The 23335-nt window shown below is 45.1% G+C and overlaps 1 long non-coding RNA gene across 1 annotated transcript in view; it reads left to right on the plus strand.

Moving 5' to 3' along the window:
• Window positions 1–23106, plus strand: part of LOC105602163 (uncharacterized) — a 36352-nt gene extending 13246 nt beyond the window's left edge. Inside the window, exons 3-4 of the long non-coding RNA XR_001435780.4 lie at window positions 7491–7591; window positions 10747–23106. This is a non-coding gene — a long non-coding RNA (uncharacterized LOC105602163). The remainder of the gene's footprint in view (window positions 1–7490; window positions 7592–10746) is intronic.
• Window positions 23107–23335: the final 229 nt, after the last annotated feature.

Below are 23335 nucleotides of genomic sequence, written 5' to 3' on the forward strand. Positions count from 1 at the left end.
TTTAAGCAAGTTTGGGGGATTGGTCAGGGACAGGGAAGCTTGGTGTGCTGCAGTCCATGGGGTCACAAAGAGTCAGACACGACTGAGCAACTGAACTGAACTGAACTGAACTGTGTGCAGCAAAGCCTCCTGCCTTCCTCACTACCCTAACCTGGAACTTTCCTGCACTGTTTTATGAGCAAGAAATAATCCTCATTTTGTTGAGTAACTAAATGTTTGCGTCTGTTTGTTACTGCAGCCCAACCTCCTCTAATGAATACATTCACCACTCATGTCCCCGTCAGGCTAAAAGCTTGCAGTGAGAAAGGCTCACAGTCAGCTCTCCATTCCTGTTTTGTGCCTCCTTTCCTACCCTCAGCTCTGCTGAGCCTCTGTGGTTTCTGACCCCTCTGGGATGGGCAGGAGAGGAGGAGAGAGGTCAGAAGCCAGAGAGATCTTACTTGAGTGAGACTGCTGTAAACTTGTTGCTTTGGTCCTCATTGCTTTGGTACATGTTCCAAGTTGACTCTCTCTTGTGGGTTGCTTTTATGGGGTGTGCTGAAGAGCTTCTGTTTCTCCCTCCAAATCTAATCTCTCACCCCCTTCAACCTGCTTTTGCCCCAGATGGTTGACCAGTATAGACAGCATCAGAGGGCTTCTTCATCTTTTGTCATCTGCTTGAGTTTGGCCAATGGGGAGCAGTGGAAGGAGACGAGGGAGAGGCAGGCGAGAGAGGTGGGGGCCTTTGCTCCTCTGATCCGCCTCCTGTTAGGCTGCACTGTCTTCCTGCATCCCTCTGCTGAAGGTCACAGCTCCTGCTGGGAAGTTCTTTCCATGCATGGCTCTCTGCATCTGAGCTCTAGTGAAGCCCTTGCTCCTGTAGGATGGTAGGGGTACCAAACTGTTATTAGCTCCAGGGCAGCACTACACTGTTTCCCAAGGTCTCCCTCTACCCTGCCCACACCTTCTTGTTTTTGTTGTTTGGACTCTTTGCGACTCCATGGACTATAGAGCACACCACATTCCCCTGTCCTTCACTGTCTCCCGGAGCTTGCTCAAACTCATGCCTATTGAGTTGGTGATGCTATCCACCCATCCCATCCTCCGAGGCCCCCTTCTCCTCCTGGCCTTAATCTTTCCCGGCATCAAGTTCTTTTCTAATTAGTTGGCTCTTCATACACATGCTATTCAACGCTCCTAAAATTATCCAATTTGAGTGACACCTATTCTGCTACTGTGGGATCTTCAGAGATGCCCCAACCAGAGCATCCAGCAGGTGCGCTTCCAGTGATGTGGCCAGTGTGTCTGCTACACTGCTACCTTAAAATTCGACCCTCAGCTCCTGAGTGTTCCATGGTATGTCCTCTCCATTGGAGGTCACGCTACCCCTCCAAGTGCTCTACTGCAAGAGGAAACTGAAGCTCGGAGATGCCTTGTAACTTGCCTAGGGCCCCAAAGCTAGTGAGTGGTGGAGCCCCAAGTCAACTGCAGCTTCAGTTACCATCACAGCTAGTGCTCTGCCCTCTGCTGTGACTCCACACGCATTACCAACCAGCTTCCCAAAGCCTCTTCAAGCTCGTACTCCCACCAGGTAGAAAGTGAAGTCATCCTTGTTTTCAGGGTGACCAGAATTCTGCATGGCTTAGATTGAGTGGTTGGAGCTGGTCTTGGGAGAGCTCCTTTTATTGACGTGAAGACAAATGCCTGATTGATAAGATGATTCCATTAGGAAATTGTGGGAAGGAGCTACAGCAAATAATTTAGGCCAGATGCTGCTGTGCTTCTACTGAACAAGACAGTCAGTGATTCAGTGAAAATCAGGCTGCGAGCAACGGGTGCCCTCAGCAGGTAGATGTGGACCCAAGTGGTGGTGCTTGTCAACACTTCACCTTGAGCAGGGACATCTCTGCTCCCATAACCAATTCTCTCCCCAGCCCCCCACTGCTCCCAGGCCTGAAAACACCTTACAGCTTCCTGGGCATCTTTTGGCAAATGCAGTATTGACATCGTAGCACTTCAGTCTACCTTTGTATATTGAAAGAGGGACGAGTCCGTGGCTCTCCTGCCTACACTCCCTAGAGGGTAGATCTCCTGCCAGCCCTCAGCCCGGGTTCCCTCCAATGTGGCAGTGATGCAATAACAGGCATCGCTTTTCTCGACCCCACCCATGGGCTGGGACCTCTCCTAGGTGCTTTCACAGTGCCCTGTTCTTAAGACCTGTTAGTTCAATAAGTGTTTATCTAGCACCAACTATGTCCCTAGCCCGGGGCTTCCCAAGTGGCACTAGTGGTAAAGAACCCACCTGCAAACGCAGGAGACGTAAAAGGTGCGGATTCGATCCCTGGGTCAGAAAGATCCCCTAGCAGAGGGCATGCAGCCCACTCCAATATTATTGCCTGGAGAATTCCATAGACAGAGGAGCCTGGAGGGCTACAGTCCATGGGGGTCACAGAGTCTGAAGCGACTTAACACATTTGCCTAGTCTTGTTCTAGGAACTTGCTCTAAAATCTTAACATGGTATTTGTATTACTGTTTTGTAATTGTCTACTTCAAAAGACTCCAGGAAAATCACTGACTTTAAATAGGAAATATTCACCTTTTTATTGTTTTAATCAAGAATATTGAAAACTTTCACAATCTTTCTGCATCTTAGGAGTATATTCAATAGAAATAGAAATGAAGAGACTTATGGACAAAGTTGGTTATTACGGTGTTATTTATGGAACAAAAACATCAGGAAACAATGAAATATAAAACATAGGAAACATAAGTTACATACATTAATGCACATCATACAGTCAAATACTACCAAATTTTAACATTGTGGAAATAGTCATATTTTTATCTTGGCTAGAATTCTGCATGAATTCTGAGGCTATGTCTTATTATCATTTATAAATATTTTATTTAAAATTATTCCTAAAAAATCTTTTCAAACTAGTGCATGGCACATTGCCAGCAAATAGATACTTGATATGAATTCAGTGAATGAACTGATATAGCATTTGGGTTGACTATTGGATAAGGTTTAGGGTTTGAGGTTTAGGGTTTTCCTGACAGTCTTTTTTTTTTTTTTTTTTTGTCAGGAGAGGAAACCAAGTCAATCAAGTGCTGCTCAATGTGGCATCCAAGGTCGTGGGCAGAGTCTGTGTTAGAATGTAGACTCCTGGGGGGTCACCTCCCTCTCCTTCACTCTCTCACTTGTTTCTATGTCATCTTGTCCTGGTGTGGCCAGTACAACCACATGAGTTAGCTGTGAAGAGAGAGTTTTTGATTCTGAATTCTGTTTAGAGGCCCCAGGAAACTGAGAAAACTGATAAAAACTGATTTTTTAAATAAGAAAACTGATAAAACCCATGCAGATATCACCATGATCTCTGAATGTCCCAAGGGAGGACACTGAGGTCTAGAGGACTGTGGGGCCCCAAGGCCACAGTCCCTGGAGAGCTGGGGTGAGAACTTGTCAATTACCTTTCAGCCACACAGCGCCGTTGAGCCAGGCTTGTGGTTTGGTGAGGGGCCTGCCTTGCAAGGGTTTATGGGCTCACCATCTCCTTGTTGGTCTAACAAGGACTGATGTCCACCTGATGACTGGTGAGCAATCTGGCCAGGGGGACAGGAGTTTGGGGAAGTATCATATGCCCTCCTTCCCCTAGCCCTCTCAGCTCCTGGTCCCGCTGTGCGCTGTGCCCTGACAGGGACTCCATGAATAGGTATGGGCATAAATTGGTATTTTGCCTCAGGAGTCTTAGAATAATGTGAAACAATGTAAGCAGCAGTTTGTATAACACTTCACAGTTCTCTAAGTGCTTTCACACACATTATCTCATTGCAGGTACCTGCTCTCGTTTGAAATTATTGCAGGTGTCAGCATACAATTAAAATGTCAATTAAGTCAGGGTCTGAAATAAATCAGTCTGTGCTCGAACAGGAATTAAAAAATTAAAAAATGACAGTTGTCCGTCTAGGACTAATCCCCAGCTCTGATCCACAGCACATCTCCCCCGCCAACAAGTGTGTTCCAGCTTCATAGTGCCCATTGACCTGCACATCTATTCTTTAAAAAAAAAGTTTTTTAATATTTTAAATGGTCACAGGATGCCAACTTTATTTATTTATCTGTTTATTTATTATTATTTTATTCGGCTGCATGGCACGGCATGTGGGATCTTAGTTCCCCAACCAGGGATTGAACATATTCCTTCTGAACTGGAAGCACAGAGTCTTAACCACTGAACAGCCAGAGAAGTCCCACCATCTGTTCTTTTAATTAATCAATTAATTTTAATTGAAGGCTAATTACTTTACAATAATGTAGTAGTTTTTGCCATACATTGACATGAATCAGCCATGGGTGTACACGTGTTCCCCATCCTGAACCCCCCTCCCACCTCCTGCCCCATCCCAGCCCTCAGGGTCATCCCAGTGCACCAGCCCTGAGTGCCCTATCTCCTGCATCTGACCTGGGCCAGTGATCTCATTCGCATGATGATATACATGTTTCAATGCTATTCTCTCAGATCATCCCACCCTCACCTTCTCCCACAGACTCCAAAAGTCTGTTCTTTACATCTGTGTCTATTTTGCTGTCTTGCATATAAGGTCATTGTTACTATCTTTCTAAATTCCATATATATGCATTAGTATACTGTATTGGTGTTTTCCTTTCTGTCTTACTTCTGCATAATAGGCTCCAGTTTCATCCACCTCATTAGAGCTGATTAAAATGCATTCTTTTCAAGGGCTGAGTAATATTCCATTGTGTATACATACCACAGCTTTCTTATCCATTCGTCTGCTGATGGACATCTAGGTTGCTTCCATGTCCTGGCTGTTATAAACAGTGCTGCGATGAACATTGGGGTACACATTTCTTTTGATTCTGGTTTCCTTGGTGTGTATGCCCAGCAGTGGGATTGCTGGGCCATATGGCAGTTCTGTTTCCAGTTTTTTAAGGAATCTCCACACTGTTCTCCATAGTGGCTGTACTAGTTTGCATTCCCACCAACAGTGTAAGAGGGTTCCCTTTTCTCCACACCCTCTCCAGCATTTATTGTTTGTAGACATTTTGATAACAGTCATTCTGACTGGCGTGAGATGGTACCTCATTGTGGTTTTGATTTGCATTTCTCTGACAATGAGTGATGTTGAGCATCTTTTCATGTGTTTGTTAGCCATCTGTATGTCTTCTTTGGACAAATGTCTATTTAGTTCTTTGGCCCATTTTTTGATTGGGTTGTTTATTTTTCTGGGATTGAGCTGCAGGAGCTGCTTGTATATTTTGGAGATTAATTCTTTGTCAGTTGCTTTGTTTGCTGTTGTTTTCTCCCATTTTGAAGGCTGTCTTTTCACCTTGCTTATAGTTTCCTTCATTGTGCAAAAGCTTTTAAGTTTAATTAGGTCCCATTTGTTTATTTTTGCTTCTATTTCCATTACTCTGGGAGGTGGGTCATAGAGGATCCTGCTGTGATTTATGTTGGAGAGTGTTTTGCCTATGTTCTCCTCTAGGAGTTTTATAGTTCCTGGTCTTACATTTAGATCTTTAATCCATTTTGAATTTATTTTGGTGTATGGTGTTAGAAAGTGTTCTAGTTTCTTTCTTTTTTTTTTTTTTTTACTAGTGGTTGACCAGTTTTCTCAGCACCACTTGTTAAAGAGATTGTCTTTTCTCCATTGTCTATTCTTGCCTCTGTCGAAGATAAGGTGTCCATAGGTGCATGGGTTTATCTCTGGGCTTTCTATTTTGTTCCATTGATCTATATGTCTATCTTTGTGCCAGTACCATACTGTTTTGATGACTGTAGCTTTGTAGTATAGTCTGAAGTCAGGCAGGTTGATTCCTGCAGTTCCATTCTTCTTTCTCAAGATTGCTTTGGCTATTCGAGGTTTTTGTATTTCCATACAGATTGTGAATTTATTTGTTCTAGTTCTCTGAAAAATACTGTTGGTAACTTGATAGTGATTGCATTGAATCTATAGATTGCTTTGGGTATCTGTTCTTGATTTTTCTCTTTTTGTGCCCTCCATCAGGAATTCTCTCCCTTGCTTTATCTATTCCCCTTAACCTTCAAAGTCTCAGTTTTATATCTCTGATTTTGTTATGGTTTTCTTAGCACTTTCTTTTGCCTGCTCCGCTCCTGCAGAATTAGTTGCTCCCCACACCGAGTGCTCCTACAGACTGTGGTTTAGCACTTCTTACATTATACTCTGGGGCTTCCCAGGTGGCACTAGTGGTAAAGAACCTGTGTGCCAATGCAAGAGATGCAGGTTCGATCCCTGGGTGGGGAAGAGCTGCTGGAGGAGAGCATGGCGACCCACTCCAATATTCTTGCCTGGAGAATTCCATGGACTGAGGAGCCTGGTGGGCTACAGTCCGTGGAGTCATAAAGAGTCTGACATGACTGAAGCGACTTAGCACTTCTTACGTTGTATTCTACTAAATAACTTCTGTTCAGTCTCCTTCATCAGACTGAGCATCTTGACAGCAGAGCTGTTTTATCCTCTCCAGCGCCAGCTGCCCTATAGGTGTTGGATGCGTCTATTACATGAATGAAGACTTGAGCCTGAGGCATTTGGTGGCCAGATGGAGCATCCCCGGTGGATTGGCATTTAGTAACCCTGCTGTCCCCCAGGTGCCTCAGCCCAATGCCAAACAGAGTGGGCTCCCTGGGGCAGAGGCTAGTGCTGAGGACCCAGTCACTCTTTCTGTGCAGCCCTATTTCCATAGGAAGCTTACTCACCAGGTAAAGAATAAATCTTAGGTTTTACAACTTGTTTGCTTTACTCTGTAAACAGCCTTCTCATTGTAACAAAACACAACAATAGAAAATCCCACAAAAATCCATTTTCTTTTGCAAACATTAAAATACCTAGGAAGGATTACGGAAGATTTGGCTACTCTGAATGCATCTGGCAATGTGTTCTATGTTGCTTTTTCCCAAAAAAATTGCCTCTGTAGACAGCAGATAAGGTGCGTGCACGTGTGTGTGTGTGTGTGTGTGTGTGTGTGTGTGTGTGCGTTTGCGCACGCGTGTGTGTGGCTGCATGCACACAAACACTGAAGACAGGGCAGATGGAGGTTCAAGTCTAGCTTGACTGTTCATCTGAGTGATCCACAGCATCTCTAAGATGGGGAGGACGAGGCCTGTATTGCATCCTGAAGTCATTCATGAGGATTGTAACAAAGCCAAAGAGCCAGCACAGTTCCTGACACTCAGAAACTCTCTCCCCAGAGGCAATGGAAGCACAAAGAAAAGCACAGTTCCGGAATGTTTTCTCTCCTTGGGAACCGTGTTCACACACATTGTCCTATTTCTGTGTCATTGACAATACTTCCCACAGTCACTTATCTTTCCCCAGGCACATCTCTCCCTAACTGGGCTGGAGCCCCCTGGAGGGCAGGCCCAGCTCAAACTCTTCCTTCTATATTGCAGAGGAGATGCTCACTGCATCCACAGCCTCATTGCAAAGACCCCTGGGAGAGTGAGCATCTTCTCTGTTTTGATTCTAGGTCTCACTTAGGATGCTGACTCCTGGCCTGGTACGATGCTGACTACTGATGCCAGAAGATGATAGCAGAAGCTGCTCCTCAACCTTTCCTCCTGGTCACAGGTGTGAGGATGGGTAGCACATTGGGTGGACTAGAGCAGAGGCTTCGCAGCCCCAACCCCACCTCTGGAGGGCTACACTTTCCCGATAGGGCTGTTTCTAGTATGAAAGGATAAGGCAGTGGATCAGGGCCTAGACCACATCAAGGTACTCAGTTGTTCTTGTTAATACCACAATTCTTTAATTTTAAGATACCATTGATTATTAGATGGACTACAGAAAACAGCTTTTCTGGGAAAATTTGAGTGTCAATTACCAATTAAATGTGTATATCTCAACCTCAGACACACTAAAAAAAAAAAAAGCACAAATGAGCTCTAAATTGTCTCAATTTTGGCCACAGAGATGAGTTGCTGAGAGAGAAGTATGCGAGGCATGAAGCAATAACCACCAACACAATTAGAGGACAACCTTGAGAATCACCCTGGTGGTTGCCGTGATGCTGGCACTGCAGACGCTCCCAGGCCTGGGATGAAGAGTGTCAGGGATGCTTGGCTTGGATCCGCTGGGCTCTGTGTGTGGTTCAGGCTTTCCAGAGCCCAGCCTGTTGGAAACTGGGCACATGCCTTGGTGTCTATCCCAACATCAAGTACGACCAACCTTCAGTTGGCATCTGGCAGACCAGTCCCTGCTGCTGGGCATCCTCATTATTCTTGGAGTGTCTTTGCTCTCAGAGTTAGGGAGTGTGGGACAGCCTCTGCCAGAGCTTTGCCCTTTCCTTAGTTTATAGGACTATGCTTGTGCCTTGATTTCCTTTCCCAAGTTCATGAAATCTACCAGGATTTAGTCAGGAAAACAGAATCCACACTAGGTATATCAAACAGAGAGGATTTAACACAGGATTTGGAATGTGCAGGTGTTGGAAGTCTGGGGCTGCACAAGGGTGATCGTGAAGCACCCCAGAATTTATTTTTTTAATTTAATTTTTATAAATATTTATTTTTGTCTTTTTACTTGGTTGTGCTGGGTCTTAGTGGCAGGATCTTTAGTTGTGGCATGTGAGACCTAATTCCCTGATCAGTTTTCAAACCTGGACCCCCTGTGTTGGGAGTACAACGTCTTAGCCACTGGACCACCAGGAAAGTCCCACCCCAGTGCTTATTACCTGCTGGAAGAAGCTACCACAGTTGGGGCTGGAGAACAAAAGGGAGGAGGAGGGGTGTTACCAGGATCTGGGAGTACAGAAGAGGGGTCACAGCCCCAGGAGCTCCAACTATGGAAGAGGGGCTATTTCAGCTGGAGTTGGGATGATGGAAATAACACAGCGGCTTTAGAGACATCACCAGGGGAAGGAGAAAAGAGGGAAGGACCGAGAGAGGTGGAGGAAGAACAGTGGCCTCTGCCTTTCTCTTGCCTTCTGTTTCCCCCAGCATCTTTTCACTGAGAAGGCTTCTGAGGAAGTCAGCTGGCAAAGGAGCATAGGCCTTACAGAGCAGTAAACAGAGGGTGGCCTTGGGGCTGAGAGACCATAGATAAATAATAAGTACAGTCAGGCAGCTAACAGGTATTTATTGAGTACCTTCTACAAGCCAGACACTGCTGTAGTGCTGGGGAGTCAGGAGTGAACAAAACAGAAAGTCCTCGCCCTCTAAGAACCCATATTTTAGTTGGGAGAAATAGACAGCAAACATATCAAGAAAATAACAGTATCACAGATGGTGGTAAGAGTTACAGAGAAAAATAAAACAGGGAACGGGGTAGGGAGTGGTGAGAGTGGGTGGGTGGGCAGGAAATGTTTCACTGAGAAGTGGTGTTTCACTGAAAGAGTGAGGGATTGAGCCCTGATGCTATCTGGAGGAAGAAGATTATAGGCAGACACAGAGAAGGTGCAAAGCCGCTGGGGCCAGAGCAGAGTGTATAAGTGGAGAGGGGCGGTGGGCCCCCGATATTTGCATCCAGGAGTTCAACCAACCGTGGATTTAGAACCCACAGATACGGAAGGCAGACTGTACTGCCATTTGGCAGGATAGGAGCCTGAAGCATCCTTGGATTTTGGTATCTGCAGGGGATCCTGAAACCAACCCCCTGTGGATACTGAAGGAGGGTGGTGATAGGAAATGAAGCCCCGGAAATAGCCTGACAAAGGCAGTTTGGTTCCAAAGAGAAAAGAGACCCCTTGGAACAAGCAGGACACCTGAAAACCTTTACATAAGTTTCTATTAGGCCCTGGCCCCCTCTGGACTGCAGATCTGGTTTATTTGCACTGGTTTCCCCTCTCACCCCTTGTAGGCAGGGAAGAGAGATAAAGAGGGTGACTCTTAAGGACACACTCTGCAGGGCCTGGCAGGACACTGTAACAGCTTTATGCTAAATGAGATGGAAAGCCGCGCTCACCTTCTGCCCTGCTGACACCTACTTTCTCCTCCCCCATTCCATATCAGGAGCTGAGGTCCACTTTGAGTCCTAGTTCAATTATTGGAATTCTCCTTCCTCTGATCTCGACATTCACACATTGTCTACTAGACTGTCAGAATGTCAGAAAACAGGACCCTGTCTGTGTTACGTATCACTGTTTGCATAACTGGTGCTTGGCATCCAGCAGGGGCTTAGTAACCACCTACTGGATGAATGAACAGTTACAGATCTTCACAGATCTCATTTGTCACCAGCACTGTGATGGGTCAACTCAGATGACTCAAAGCCAGTGTCATCCGACAGTGACAAGGGCAACTGTCATCAGTACAATTGTTAGTTGGAGCAGGCTAAATAATAGGGCAGTTGTTTGATTAAATTTTAAAACCGGGTCCATGAAACTTGTGTGGTTATAGTCTCAGTATCCATGAAAACTTTGGGGCCAAGGAGTTGCATACTACTCAAGTATGTCCACCCCACTGCTTTCTTGTAATGATGGAGGTCTTTTTTCCCCTCCCTTTTATTAGTGATGAAGGTTTTGTTGGAGATAATTGTATTTTTAGCAGCACAGTTAATGAACTAGCTAAGCATCAATAGACGGAATCATAAAACCATTAAACACCAAGAGCAATAATGGGAAACTGTGTCTGGTGGTAATGAAATTAAGTGTCTTTATGAGGTCACTTTATTCCTTTTCTCCTCGGCTCTCTTGCCCTCCTGAGTACATGGTGCTGCCGCTCCTAATTGCTGTTTCACTAAAATGCACAATGCCATCCATTTTGTGTTTTAATTCAATGTATTTCTAGGGCCTTCAGGATCATTAAACCCTTCACCAAGATAGCGCAATGGAAGTGGTGATTATGAAAGCTTCTGGAAATGGCCCAGGAGTGTAGGAGAATGAAGAGCACAGACAAGGTTGAGAAGGAAGGAAAAAGGACCTGCTGGATTTAGTACTGGATCCAGACTAATGAGAACCAGTGCTCAAGGTTGAGCCCACAGGAGTTCCTGGTACAACCTCTGAAGTTAGGATGGGGCCATTCTTGGAGGGATGGAAAATCCACAGTTATCAGTTCAGTTCAGTCGCTCAGTCGTGTCCAACTCTTTGCGACCCCATGAATCACAGCACACCAAGCCTTCCTGTCCATCACCAACTCCCAGAGTTCACTCAACCTCACGTCCATCAAGTCGAGGATCCCATCCAGCCATCTCATCCTCTGTCATCCCCTTCTCCTCCTGCCCCCAATTCCTCCCAGCATCAGAGTCTTTTCCAATGAGTCAACTCTTCGCATGAGGTGGCCAAAGTACTGTTTCAGCTTTAGCATCAGTCCTTCCAAAGAACACCCAGGGCTGATCTCCTTTAGAATGGACTGGTTGGATCTCCTTGCAGTCCAAGGGACTCTCAAGAGTCTTCTCCAACACCACAGTTCAAAAGCATCAATTCTTCGGCACTCAGCTTTCTTCACAGTCCAACTCTCACATCTCTACATGACCACTGGAAAAACCATTGCCTTGACTAGACGGACCTTTGTTGGCAAAGTAATGTCTCTGCTTTTGAATATGCTATCTAGGTTGGTCATAACACTCCTTCCAAGGAGTAAGCGTCTTTTAATTTCATGGCTGCAGTCACCATCTGCAGTGATTTTGGAGCTGCCCAAAATAAAGTCTGACACTATTTCCACTGTTTTCCCATCTATTTCCCATGAAGTGACGGGACCGGATGCCGTGATCTTCGTTTTCTGAATGTTGAGCTTTAAGCCAACTTTTTCACTCTCCTCTTTCACTTTCATCAAGAGGCTTTTTAGTTCCTCTTCACTTTCTGCTATAAGGGTGGTGTCATCTGCATATCTGAGATTATTGATATTTCTCCCAGCAATCTTGATTCCAGCTTGTGCTTCTTCCAGCCCAGCATTCCTCATGATGTACTCTGCATAGAAGTTAAATAAGCAGGGTGACAATATATGTACTCCTTTTCCTATTTGGAACCAGTCTGTTGTTCCATGTCCAGTTTGAACTGTTGCTTCCTGACCTGCATATAGGTTTCACAAGAGCCAGGTCAGGTGGTCTGGTATTCCTATCTCTTTCAGAATTTTCCACAATTTATTGTGATCCACACAGTCAAAGGCTTTGGCATAGTCAATAAAGCAGAAATAGATGTTTTTCTGGAACTCTCTTCCTTTTCCATGATCCAGCAGTTGTTGGCAATTTGATCTCTGGTTCCTCTGCCTTTTCTAAGACCAGCTTGAACATCTGGAAGTTCACAGTTCACATATTGCTGAAGCCTGGCTTGGAGAATTTTGAGCATTACTTTACTAGCATGTGAGATGAGTGCAATTGTGCAGTAGTTTGAGCATTCCTTGGCATTGCCTTTCTTTGGGATTGGAATGAAAACTGACCTTTTCCAGTCCTGTGGCCACTGCTGAGTTTTCCAAACTTGCTGGCATATTGAGTGTAGCACTTTCACAGCATCATCTTTTAGGATTTGAAATAGCTCCACTTGGATTCTATCACCTCCACTAGCTTTGTTTATAGTGATGCTTTCAAAGGCCCACTTGACTTCACATTCCAGGATGTCTGCCTCTAGGTGAGTGATCACACCATCGTGATTATCTTGGTCATGAAGATCTTTTTTGTACAGTTCTTCTGTGTATTTTTGCCACCTCTTTTTAATATCTTCTGCTTCTGTTAGGTCCATACCATTTCTGTTCTTTATTGAGCCCATCTGCATGAAATGTTCCCTTGGTATCTCTAATTTTCTTAAAGAGATCTCTAGTCTTTCCCATTCTGTTGTTTTCTTCTATTTCTTTGCATTGATCGCTGAGGAAGGCTTTCTTATCTCTTCTTGATATTCTTTGGGACACTGCATTCAGATGCTTATATCTTTCCTTTTCTGTTTTGCTCTTTGCTTCTCTTCTTTTCACAGCTATTTGTAAGGCCTCCTCAGACAGCCATTTTGCTTTTTTTCCATTTCTTTTCCATGGGGATGGTCCTGATCCCTGTCTCCTGTACAATGTCATGAAACTCCAACCAGAGTTCATCAGGCTCTCTATCTATCAGATCTAGTTCCCTAAATCTATTTCTCACTTCCACTGTATAATCATAAGAGATTTGATTTAGGTAATTACTGAATGGTCTAGTAGTTTTCCCTACTTTCTTCCATTTAAGTCTGAATTTGGCAATAAGGAGTTCATGCTCTGAGCCACAGTCAGCTCCTGGTCTTGTTTTTGCTGACTGTATAGAGCTTCTCCATCTTTGGCTGCAAAGAATATAATCAATCTGATTTCGGTGTTGATCATCTGGTGATGTCCATGTGTAGAGTTTTCTCTTGTGTTGTTGGAAGAGGGTGTTTGCTATGACCAGTGTGCTCTCTTGGCAAAACTGTATTAACCTTTGCTCTGCTTCATTCTGTATTCCAAGGCCAAATTTGCCTGTTACTCCAGGTGTTTCTTGACTTCCTACTTTTGCATTCCAGTCCCCTATAATGAAAAGGACATCTTTTTTGGGTGTTAGTTCTAAAACGTCTTGTAGATCTTCATAGAACCATTCAACTTCAGCTTCTTCAGCGTTACTGGTTGGGGGATGGACTTGGATTACTGTGATACTGAATGGTTTGCCTTGGAAATGAAGAGATCATTCTGTTGTTATTGAGACTGCATCCAAGTACTGCATTTCAGACTCTCTTGTTGACCATGATGGCTACTCCATTTCTTCAGAAGGATTCCTGCTCACAGTAGTAGATATAATGGTCATCTGAGTTAAATTCACCTGTTCAAATCCATTTTAGTTTGCTGATTCCCAGAATGTCGACGTTCACTCTTTCCATCTCCTGTTTAACTACTTCCAATTCGCCTTGATTCATGGACCTAACATTCCAGGTTCCTATGCAATATTGCTCTTTACAGCATCGGACCTTGCTTCTATCACCAGTCACATCCACAGCTGGGTATGATTTTTGCTTTGGCTCCATCCCTTCATTCTTTCTGGAGTTATTTCTCCACTGATCTCCAGTAGCATGTTGGGCACCTACTGACCTGGGGAGTTCCTCTTTCAGTATCCTATCATTTTGCCTTTTCATACTGTTCATGGGGTTCTCAAGGCAAGTATACTGAAGTGGTTTGCCATTCCCTTCTCCAGTGGACCACATTCTGTCAGACCTCTCCACCATGACCCACCTGTCTTGGGTGGCCCCACACGGCATGTCTTAGTTTCACTGAGTTAGACAAGGCTGTGGTCCTAGTGTGATTAGATTGAATAGTTTTCTGTGAGTATGGTTTCAGTGTGTCTGCCCTCTGATGCTCTCTTGCAACATCTACCATCTTACTTGGGTTTCTCTTACCCTGGGCGTGGGGTATCCCTTCACAGCTGCTCCAGCAAAGCGTAGCCACTACTCCTTACCTTGGACGAGGGGTATCTCCTCACAGCGGCCCCTCCTGACCTTGAACGTGGAGTAGCTCCGCTCGGCCCTCCTGCACCCGCGCAGTCACCGCTCCTTGGACGTCCACAGTTATGCTTGTACCTGAACTTGTACCTTTTAGTTTGGGAACACATTCATATACATAATTTCCATTGAGAATTGTGACAAGGCCACATGATGAAATTTTATTCTCGGTTGTCTGATGAGAAAACTGAGGCTCAGGGAAATTAAGTGATGTTGACTCCCACTATTCATCAGAAGCCAAAGTTGTATTCTTCCTTTCACTCCAAGACGTTTCATGGGCTATGAGCAAAACCACTTGCCAATGATTTAAAACTTGCCCTACAAAGGTTAATAATTCAAGAAATATTTGTTGAGTATCTACTACTTATTGAGTATCTGCTATATTCTTGGGCTCCAAAATCACTGCAGATGGTGACTGCAGCAGTGAAGTTAAAAGATGCTTTACTCCTTGGAAGGAAAGCTGTGACAAACCTAGATAGCATATTAAGAAGCAGAGATACTATTTTGCTGATTAAGGTTTGTATAATCAAAGCTATGGTTTTTCCAGTAGTCATGTATGGATGTGAGAGTTGGACTATAAAGAAAGCTGAGCACCGAAGAAATGATGCTTTTGAAGTGTGGAGTTAGAGAGCCAACATGGAGCCAACAACATGCAGTGAATTAGGGTGATAAAAGGGAGAACGCATTGGTGATTGGAGCCCCTAGTCTAATCTATGAGATAGGAAATCTTCCTGGAGTGAGTGAGGTTTAAGCTGAGGCCTGAAATGTGGGAGTTAAATAGATGAAGGAGGGAGGATATACAAAGGTGGGCTGAAGTGTCCGAGGCAGCAGTGGTTCAGCAATTTTTGTCTATTTTGTCTTGAGAGTCCCTTGGACTGCAAGGAGATCCAACCAGTCCATTCTAAAGGAAATCAGTCCTGAATATTCATTGGAAGGACTGATGCTGAAGCTGAAACTCCAATACTTTGGCCACCTGATGAAGACCTGACTCATTTGAAAAGTCCCTGATACTGGGAAAGATTGAAGGCAGGAGGAGAAGGGGATGACAGAGGATGAGATGGTAGGATGGCATCACTGACTCTGTGGACATGAGTTTGAGTAAACTCCGGGATTTGGTGATGGACAGGGAGGCCTGGTGTGTTGTGATCTATGGGGTCTCAAAGAATCAGACACGACTGAGCGACTGAACTGAACTGAACTGAACTGTGGTGTTGAAGAAGACTCTTGAGAGTCCCTTGGACTGCAAGGAGATGAAACCATTCAGTCCTAAAGGAAATCAACCCTGAATATTCATTGGAAGGACTGATGCTGAAGCTGAAGCTCTAATATTTGGCCACCTGATGCAAAGAGTCGATTCATTAGAAAAGACCCTGATGCTGGGAAAGATTGAGGGCAGGAGTAGAAGGGGGTGACAGAGGATGAGATGGTTGGACAGCATCATCAACTCAATGGACATGAGCTTGAGAAAACTCTGGGAGACAGTGAAGGACAGGGAAGCCTGGCATGCTGCAGTCCATGGGGTCTCAAGGAGTTGGACTTGACTTAGTGACTGAACAACAACAATATGCTGGAAACACGATGATGTTCAGAATAGACACCTTCCCCATTTTCATAGAACCTGGATGTAGCTGGGAGAACAAGCACAGCCAACAACATGCAGTGAATTAGGGTGATAAAAGGGAGAACGCACTGGTGATTGGAGCCCCTAGACTAATCTATGAGATAGGAAATCTTCCTGGAGTGAGTGAGGTGTAAGCTGAGGCCTGAAATGTGGGAGTTAAATAGATGAAGGAGGGAGGATATACAAAGGTGGGCTGAAGTGTCCGAGGCAGCAGTGGTTCAGCAATTTTTGTCTATTTAGGAGGTAGCATCAGTTGGTAAGTCTAAGGAATGATTTTGTGTGGGGGCTGGAGGGGTAAGTGGAATTAGGAGTGCCTTTCCTGTCTTGGCCGCCTGGTGGGGCGATGACAGTTCTGTTTACTAAGACTGTGGGAGGAGCCCAAGGGTAGAGGTGGGCCGAGATAAGATGGTAATTACCGGGTATGTCCCATTTTTATAAAACTGAGCCCTAAAAGGCTGCAGCTGGCTAGGTCCATTGGTATCCCAGGGCTAAGAAGTGAGATAAAGCCCTGATACAGACATGCTGTTAATTTCTCCATGGAGGTCACCCTAAAGCCGCGGTACCCTTTGTTTCCACCCTGCTGAATCGAAAGGCAGAATGAAGCCTCAGAATGACCACCACCAGCCGGAAGGATTAGGCTAAACATGATGAAATTTAAGAGGGACAAATGTAAATGACACACCTCAGGTTTACAAAATCAGTTTCATGTCAAGGATGAAAACCCTGATCTGACAGCAGCTCATATCCACAGAACCTAAGGGAGTCAGCTGGCTGTGAATCCCACATAAACCAACAGCGTCATTCGGCTGCCCCTTCTCCCACCTCCAAAGCCTCCTTAACGGTAGCATCGTTGGGGAGCCTGGGAAAGGTGTTTATCTGAGAGGAACAGACCTGTGAGCGAGATGCAGCAGCCAAGTGGGAGGGATGTCAGTTCAGAGACATGTCTGTTGCTGCCCAGGATTCTAGGCGCCGCGTGGAGCGTGGTCAATGCGCATCTCCAATAAAATACCCGGAAAAATCAGGGACAAGGGCATAGTTCTCAACGGACCAGAGGCCTCAGAGAGAGGGATTTGTTTGGGTTGGGAGTATAAGAGAGTGTGGACCAAGGAATGTTAAAGGGAGGAGGAGCCTGCCACATCTGCTCACTGCATTGTTTGTTTTCCTGCTGTGTTTGAGTGTTAATTAGGTGCCTGGCTGCTCTTACGTGCTCTGCTGTGGGCAATACTGTAAAACATCATCTATGGAAAAACCAGTAGTTCAGACTGTCCTAGTTCAGCCAGCAGGGGCTATTCAGAGGACAGTGAGGTCTGGGAGGACAGAGAGATCAAAGAGGTCACGGGATAACTGGAGGCCAGGGAAGATGTCACTGGCAAGGCACGAGCTGGGGAAAATGAGAAACTCAGCTGACTGCAGTCTTGGGAAATAAGGCAGGAGAGGTAAGCAAAAGGCCAGAGCTTGACCTGTTCGGTGGGCCAGACAAGGCATGGAGATGTGATGGAGGTCGTGTGGGATACAGAGTTGACCGAAGGGTCTCCTGCCTGGTGAAGCTGAATTGAAGGATGACTCTGAATTTGTGAGTTTCCCCCTGATCTGTTTCTCCTTTCATAGCGCCTGCCCCACATGGCTGATTACCCCTGTGGTGTGCTGAGGGTCTGTAACAGACAGGAGTGTCCAGACAGCAGGAAGTAGGAAACTCTAAGGCAGATCTCTAGAGGAGAAAGCCTGGTGCCTTCTGATGGGAAATCAAACTAAATCAGAGCAAGTGTGAAAGCAATTTCTAAATTGTGGTGGAAGAGATTTCCCTTCCTTGTTTTCTTCCTTCCTCCCTCTCTCATTTCCCCCCTCCTTCCAACATATATTGAGCAGTACTCCCAGCTCTCTGTGAAGGGGTGGGGACCCAAGATGAGCAGAACACAGGTCCTGCTCCTTGTAGTTCCTAGTGGAGAGGGGAAGTGGGACACATGAATAAGTACTATCATTTCTTTGATTTTAAAATGCACTCTCAACATAATAACAGCTTTTCAGAAGCAAAACAAAATAAAAAATAAAAAACACACCCACACTAAATGTACACATTGTTGCAAAATGTCCCACTTTTAGAAACATTCAAATGTGAAAAAATATAGTGTGTTTCAGAATTGAAACATATGAGCAGCATAATCATTATTATCACAATAGGAGTGGGTGCCGTGACCCCTCAGAACATAACAATGTGGGCAAGAATGTGTCTTAGAAGCAGGGGTTCCAGCAGTGTGATCATTGTCACAACAGGGGTGGGGACAAGATGCCACTGGAGCCCACTGGAGGAAGTTCTTTAAGCCTTCTGGGGACAGCAGATTAGGCTTCCAGCGGGGGCTGGTGTTGTAAGGCCACCTTGCAGGCAAACAGTGGTGGAGGAAGTGGGTAAAAGGCCAGGGGAGGGGGCTGCAGGCAGAGTGAGTGGTTTTTGCAGAGAGCGCGGTGCATCCTGGGAGCAGCTGCATCTTATCACGGAGATTGTCATTATCAGTGAGGAGCAGAGGGGCCTTCAGTCTGGAGGAGTCTGACGTGTCTCATCACAAAGACAACAGGGAAGGAGATGTGAGCAGTGTGTCACAGAGCCAGGCTTCTCTGCTAAATGTAACCTGTCTCTTGAAAGGTTTTTCTGTTTCTGTTTACATAAGGCAGAAGCTGATTGCCTCATGCAGAAGTGCTGTGTTCTCCAATAGAAAGAAAATACAACAGATTTCGGTCAGTAGGCTTGGAATTTTTCCTTAAGTCTGCTTGGCTGTTTCCTTAAATCTTTTCTCCAGAGCAAGGATGCCCTATAGGAGCGACTGACTGTGTTGCCTCCATGGGCACATGGGCCTCGTGTAGGCTCTTCTCTGTCTGTCTTTCTGTCTGTCTGTCTCCTACTCTCTCTTCTTCCCAGTTGTCAAGAAGCTGCTCAGGCAGGCAGCCAGGAACCGAGATTTTGTTCGTGTATGTGTGTGCATGTGAGGCTGTTTCTGAATTGCATCCACACAGATTGTCCTTTGGGTATCAGCAGGATGAGGGTGCCATTAGCAAGAAATTAATCTCTGTTGGTCCCAGTTTTCAAAGAAAGCCCAATAAATAGCCTGGATGTTCTTCCCGGGAAAGCCTGGTAAAAAAGACAGATGAAAAGTAAAGTGAAGTGTTAGTCTCTCAGTCATGTCTGACTCTTTGCAACCCCATGGACTGTAGCTGACCAAGTTCCTCTGTCCATGGGATTCTCTAGGCAAGAATACTGGAGTGGGTAGCTATTCCCTTCTCCAGGGAGTCTTCCTGACCCAGGGATTGAACTAGGGTCTCCTGCATTGCAGGCCGATTCTTTATTGTCTGAGCCACCAGGGAAGCCCTCCCCTGAACCCCTCTGCAAAAAAAGACAGACAGTTCTGTATTAATTAGGACATTCTCCCGGGCTGTGTCTTTTCATGCTCTTGGGGGAATGGATATTCTCTTCAGGCAGAGAAGCACTCATCTGGTCCTTTCCACGTTCACTCCATAGCCCAATCCCCCCTGGACCTGAACGAAAGAAGCCCTTGTCTGCTCCTCCATACTTTTTCTCAGCCCTGAGAGAGCCTTGAGCTGTCTGAGCAGAGAGCCAGTGTACACTGCAAATGGCGCCTGGGGAAATCATCAGCTTGGCTCCCGAAGGTTCTGCCACTGGAGCCTCCTTGGAGCATGTTTCCTTATCTGTTAAATCAGATTGTTTATACGTAATTTCTGAGGCTCCGTTTCAGTTCTGTGACAGCAAGTCAAACAAAAATAAAGGTCATTGTTACTGAATGTTTATACTGTGCTAATACATGAAAAGCTAAAAGCCTTACATATATTATCTCACTGAATCCTCATGGCAACTCCATGTAGTTTAGACTCTTGCTATCCCATTTTACAAATGCGGAATGGAAGCTTAGAGATGTCATGTACGCAGCTCAGGGAAGCGCATCAGTCAGCGGCAGAACTGTAATGAAGGCGGGTCTCTGATTCTCTAGCCGATACTCTTGATGAGTTGTCTCAGCCCATTTTTGCTGCTGCACAAAATCCCACAGACAGGATGACTTAAACCACCAACATTTGTTTCTCAGTTTGGAGGCTGAGAAATCAAAGATCAAGTTGCCAGAAGGATTGTTGTCTGGTGAGGTCTGTCTCCCTGCTTTGCAGATGGCTGCCTTCTTGCTATGTCTTTGTACAACAGAGAGGGAGGGAGCGAGGGAGAGAGGGGAAAAAGAGAAAGAGAGTGAGTTCTAGTCTCTTCCCCTTCTTATTAGGGCACTAATCTCATCATAAGGACCCTACTCTCATAAAAAAGAAAGAAGTGTTAGTCACTCAGTCATGTCCGACTCTTTGTGATTCCATGGACTGTAGCCCATCAGGCTCCTCTGTCCTCGGAATTCTCCAGGCAAGAATACTAGAGTGCATTGCCATTCCCTTACTCCAGGGGATCTTCCCCACCCAGGGATCGAATCCAGGTCTCTGGCTTGGCAAGCAGATTTTTTTTTTTACCATCTGAGCCACCAGGGAAGCCCCACTCTCATGAACTCATTTAAACCTAATCACCACTCAAAGGCCCCACCTCCTAATAACATCACATTTGGGGGCTTAGGGCTTACACACGAAGCTGCTGTGCCTGTGATCAGGACTCTGGAGGTTGATGAACAGGAGGGGAAGTGTGGGAGAGCCCGTGTGACTGAAGCTGAGAAGGCAGAGGTGAGGGAGCCAGGGGGGAGGTATGGAGTGTTCTATTGGACTTTGTAGATAATTTAAATAGTTTGCACCGCATTCTAAGTGCAACAGAAAACCACTGTAAGGTTTTAAACAGGAAAGTAATGTGAACTGAGGAGCAGGAAAACAAGATCACTCGCTGTAGGGAAGAGGCCCCAGTAGGAACAGGAAACCCAGTTGATGGGCTGTGCCCCCCAGTCCTTGTTGTTTTTTTTAAATTTCTGTACCACTTGCAACAATTTATTATTATTCCATTTCTTTAATCAAATAGCTGACCAATTTGAAATTATTAGCAAAGCATGGTGAAATTTTATTCACATCACTATATTATGTGCAGAGTATGCTTTTTTATATAATACCTATAAATTAAATATGTAAACTTTGTCTTTCATAAGTATATTTTTGTTCCCTAATGGTGCTCACCAATCTTGTAGATTGTACAAGAGATAGCAGTGGCTGGGCTAGAGTTGGCAGTGGACATAGAAATAATAGGAAACTTTAGGGGGGCTTTTTAGGAACAAGACATGGGGAGGGGATGGCTAGAGTTAGGGCTGCAGGTAAGATAATGTGCAGAGATAGGGATGGGCAAGCTCATTTTGGATCCTGGTGAGGCAACTTGTTTTTAAGAGGTAATGCTCATTCCTAAAGCTTCCCAAAGTGTCTAGCTGGGTCAGTTAGGATGACTTCACCTGCAAGTTAGAGAAATCCCCCAACTCAAAGGTCATCAGTTAGGAACCATGTCACATAGCAGAAAGTCCAGAGGTGGTGTGTCTCCTGGACGGTGGGATCAGGCCTGCGATACCAGCAAGGGGCCAATTTCTCTTCTCTTCCCTCTGCTGAGGAAGGCTCCCAAGCTGCCTTGCCTTGTGGAGGCAGACGACCTTGGCATTTCTAGACAGCAGATACCCAGTCGCAACCACATCCTTGTCAGGCCCAACTGGCCAGGCTGAGTCGTGTTTCCACCCAGTAAAGCAATCTTTGCTCAGACAATGGGTTTTCTCTGACCCCTTAGATAGTTCAGGGTTTTGCTCAGAGCTGAGAAAGGAGGTGAAAAAGTGGACTGATCTGGGGTTCTGTTCAGGGGAAGAGATCTTCGGGCTCATTGGGTTTGTCGTGAGGTCCTGGACAAATGAGACCCAGCTTTTGCATTTCTTAGACCAACAAATACATCATTAAGGGAGTGGATGTGGTAACTGGCTTCCCAGGTGGCACAGTGGTAAAGAATCAACCTGCCAATGGAGGAGCCACAGGAGATTCTTGTGTTGAGAAGATCCCATGGAGGAGGAAATGGCAACCCACTCCAGTATTCTGGCTTGGAAAATTCCATGGACAGAGGAACCTGGTGGGCTGCAGACCCTGGGGTCATAAAAAGTCAGATATTACTGAGCACATGTGGGAACTGGTAATAGGATTGCCAACTTTTAATTTTTACCTTGTAAAGACATTTAAACAATTACTACCTGCTGTCTCTATCATTTCATCAAAAGAACATTCTAAAATCAAAGAAAAAATTTTTACATTTTATAAACTTAACATTATCAACATTTGCTCTTTTTTCAAATTTCTTATCTGAAATCTGGAAACCACTCTCTTGGACCACTATGGTCCATAGAAAACAAGTTCTGAACTGGTTTGACGGGCCCACAGAGTCTGTGGAATTGAAGTCAGAGGGCCTTCTTGGGTAGACAGAAATTACAGCTTCATTTTCACTATCCTTTATCTGAAGTGTAGCATTTCTTCCAATGACGAGTGTGGCAACAGATTGGCAGTATTAGCATGACCTGTGATTTTTGTCATTAATAGAAATCACAACTATTTTCATATTGTATCACAATTGTGGTAGACATCTGGGAATGTCATTGATGCCGATCACTATATTGAAATTATAGGAGCTATTAGTCACCGTTGGCAGCAGGGGATCCTTCTTGACAAATTCTCCAGTGTGGCCACTATTGTCTGGCAACTCTGTGTATGGGGCTGGCGGCCTCTGGGCAGTGAATTCACATTCTCATGGGGGTGACCCAAGGCAGTCCAATAGTCCTTAACCATATTGTTTGTGGATCAGTGCACAGGAGTTGAATCGTTTTCGTAGTTTGCTGAAGTTTTTGTGAATCTGAATCCCTTTAACGTGATTTTTTTCTCTTGTTTGGGAATGCAACTTTTGGTGACATAGATGAGTTCAAACATGTCTGGTGGCCGCACCGACTGTCAAAGTGTGATACTTAAAGCAGCTTCTTGTGGTTGCTAACAGATTGCAAGTGACGTGGGTCATGACCGTGTAGTAAGCTCTCCGGGTAGCATAGTCCTGTCTTTGATTTTTCTTTTTTTTGTTCCCCATCCGCACATTCTCTCTGTGTTGTGAAGTAAAGTCTTACCTGCACAGTATGTATTCGCCTGTTGTCCTTGCATCATTATTTTGTGAAAGTGTCACACATTAAAAATACATTTGTGGGAAACACTGACAATATGAGAAATGAGAACCATTATTTCACGTGAAGCAATAGCTAAATTCCAGGGAGAACAGGACTTCTGAGCAGCTGGTGTCACCCCTAGTCCACACAAAGGTGAAAAGATGTTACTAGTGCAAACATTGACTAATCATAAATTCTGCCTT

Source organism: Ovis aries, chromosome 15 (genome assembly GCF_016772045.2).
Source record: "Ovis aries strain OAR_USU_Benz2616 breed Rambouillet chromosome 15, ARS-UI_Ramb_v3.0, whole genome shotgun sequence".
NCBI classification, from domain to species: Eukaryota; Metazoa; Chordata; class Mammalia; order Artiodactyla; family Bovidae; genus Ovis; species Ovis aries.